This window comes from Meleagris gallopavo, chromosome 16 (assembly GCF_000146605.3).
Source record: "Meleagris gallopavo isolate NT-WF06-2002-E0010 breed Aviagen turkey brand Nicholas breeding stock chromosome 16, Turkey_5.1, whole genome shotgun sequence".
In the NCBI taxonomy this organism is placed as follows: Eukaryota; Metazoa; Chordata; class Aves; order Galliformes; family Phasianidae; genus Meleagris; species Meleagris gallopavo.
Window position 1 is genome coordinate 12,069,836 of NC_015026.2, and position 3,068 is coordinate 12,072,903.

The following is a 3,068-nucleotide window of genomic DNA, read 5'->3' on the forward strand; positions in this document are numbered from 1 at the left end:
AATGGAACAGATTATTACTCCTTAGCATTGGGTATTTGCTAAATAAGTTTCAAGTAATTCCACCCTAGGAACCAGGGGAATGTCTGCAGAGACTGATGGTGTAAATTAAAAAAAAAAACAAAAACACAGTGTCGCACACCAGCAGTTCAAAACACTGCAGTAAAAAGAGGGCGGTGAAAGTGAGCTCTGGGATTGAGAGCTGGCTGGGTCTGGTGCAGTATGGCTGGGTACAACGTGGCCTGGTGGCAGGCTGTGCCAGGCCATACCCAGCCCATCCCAGTGTGTGCTGCACCGTACCCAGCCATATCAGCATCGGGTGCCGTCACCTGCCCTTCAGAGAAAGTTCTCTTCTTCTCTGCTGCTTCTTTCCCTCGGTCTGCCTGCCGGTCACAGGACTGGGATACTTCAGCTCTCTGCTAAGACGTGGCAGGGCTTGATTGTTTGGAATTTTTTAACAGAGAAATGATAATACGAGGCTAAAGCAATGGCAGGAAACAGGAGACTGGGAATTGAATTTATGGCTATGTCACAGAGTACTTGGTGACCTTGGGCAACTCATTTGGCCGTTGTGTGCCATGGAACTCAGTTGTAAAACAGGCAAATCTTATTTTTCGTACAGCCAGTTTTAATTCTGGCTTGGATTTGTCATGTCTCTGTGCCGGAGGACTATTTCTTGGCATGGCTTCAGTTCCTCACGCTGCTTGGGACCTGGATGCAGCTCTTCTGCGTTGTCTGAAGAGCAAACCATTACACAGAGGCTGAAGAACTTGGGTCTCGCTTTTCTGCCATTTAAGTTTGTAGAAGTTTTCCCTCTGTATTAACAGAAGACTTTGTGCTTTGCTGGAAAGTGTTTGAGAAGCATAAAAAATGAGCCTGCTTCTGTGATGAGTTCTGCATAAAATCTCCCGCACCGCCTTTCCCTCCGGGTCGATAGTTCTCCATGACCACTCTGCAATAAGCTCTCAACACTCTTCTAAAGCCCCTTTATTTTTTACTATTATTTACTTCTCCTAGGCTTTCCTCAAGTTCAGAGCAGTGTGCTTAATCAAATTAGACTTTCATGCATGCTGATGACCGTGGTAAGCGTGTTTAATTATAAAGACCAGCTTCTTTGCTGGCAGTGGCTTCCTGACTTATTCCCGACTCAATATTTTCCAAGACAGTATTTTATTTACAGAAGCTGCATAAATAATTCACTTGGCTTTTGTATTTTCTGGCTTTCTAAATGAAAGCCACCTCTTGAATATTTTTCAGTGGGTGCTTTTGTGTCAGGGGACTCCTTTTTTTGCTTGTATGTTTTATGATGATATTTCATTTAGTCAGAACGTTGCTTTTTTCCAAGTTTGGAAAAAGAATCACTTATTGACCTGACTTTTATTGCTGCTCTGAGCCAAAAATCACCCATAAATTGAGCATCCTCTAACTTTTATCTGAATGAAACGCTGTAAATTTTATTAAACATTTTATCATTTCTCCCTCTTGGAGTGTCATCCAACACAGAGGAATAGTTCCATTTCTGTATTAAATACTCCGGTTAAGTTCTTTGTCAAGCTGTATTTTAAATGAGTTTGGTTAAATGGTTCTTTATTGTGGCTGGTGAGGCAGAGTGGTTTAGCACTGTGACCTTTTATCTCTAGAGACCTCAAGGCCCATCCTTGTGGTGCAGATAAGGCAGCTCTGCACCTCTGAAGCAGTCTGGAGTGACATTCAGCTGGCCTCAGAGAACCTGCAGCAGAATCCTATACAGCTTGAGAAGAAAATTTCTTCCTAGTCATGGCAGTGAACCAGTATAGGGCAAAATGCTGGATGGAAAACTCTCTTGACTTCAGCTCAGGCACCGTGTCTTGTACCAGTTTCCTGCTTCAGGTCACAAGCAATCAGTCTGTGGTTGAACCCAGCCAAGTCCAGCAAGTACTGGCTGTGTCTCAGGGACATGCATTTTGATCCAAGTGTGCCGTGCCTGCTTGCTGCCTCCTGGCATGGCCAGATCTGCAGCCTGGGGCTGTGACTCCAAGTCCAGAACTATCTGTTGGTTTTTATTACTTTGCATGTCATGGATTTGTTTCTTGGACCCAGTTGAGCATTCTCTGGTGGTGTTGAGAGTTCTTGTCTTCCAGACCAGACTCCAGTCCTGAGTTTGCAACGTCTGTAGAAAGAGCACATGCTTGTGTTGGAACATTTACAGCACAGACCTGCAGAGGTGATGTACAAAGGTTTCTCACATGCATAGAAAACTTGGGTGATTGTAAGAAAAATCAACCCTAGAGCCTCTATGTTTTGAATATCCACCCTGCTGGGAATTTGATCTCCTGGAATTGCCTTTGCAGCCCAGTGGCTTGCATGAAAAGAGAGTTGCTTTCAGGATTTTCTTTGGGGGAAGTTATTTCAGTAATATAGAATTGGAAAAACTTCAAGAATGAACGGGAATTGCCTAGCAAAGAAAAATACACCTTCAACAATCTCAGGGGGGATGCAGTATAACTGGCAGAGATGCATAAAGTGATTTTTACTGTTGAATGCCATTGTATGGATAAGTGCATTTGTTGCAGAGCAGGCAGGTAGCAATGTGTCTCTGAGAAGCCTCTCAAAGCGTACCTTTGGCAGCTTCCATGGTGAGCTGTCTTTATTCTAACGTTTGAATAAGCTCTGTTGCACTTTAAGAGCTGGGTACTGAATTTTCTGTGGTTTAGTGTTATTCGTGAAGGAACTTCTACCATTTTCTTCTCTCTCCAATGTCAGCTGCAGAAGTTACACACGCAAGCATAGCAGAATTGCCTCAGATGACACTGCAGTAGGGGAACATTTGCTGTAAAAGGACTGTGTATGGGAGCAATGGGATTTATACCGTGCTGATATAGCAGCATATCACAGGGACTGGAGAAAGCCCCAGATCTGCAAACCTAGAAGTCTGAGGGAAGTTCGGATCCTTTGGCTTCTTTCCTTCAGTTTGCTGTCTGTGCGTTTTTCTGTGCTGAACTCTGCTGAAGTCAGCGGAGGTGGTAGTGCTGTGCCTTCCTCTAGCAGCAGCTACAGACTCAGGGCTTTAGTGGCCAATCTCTAATTTGATG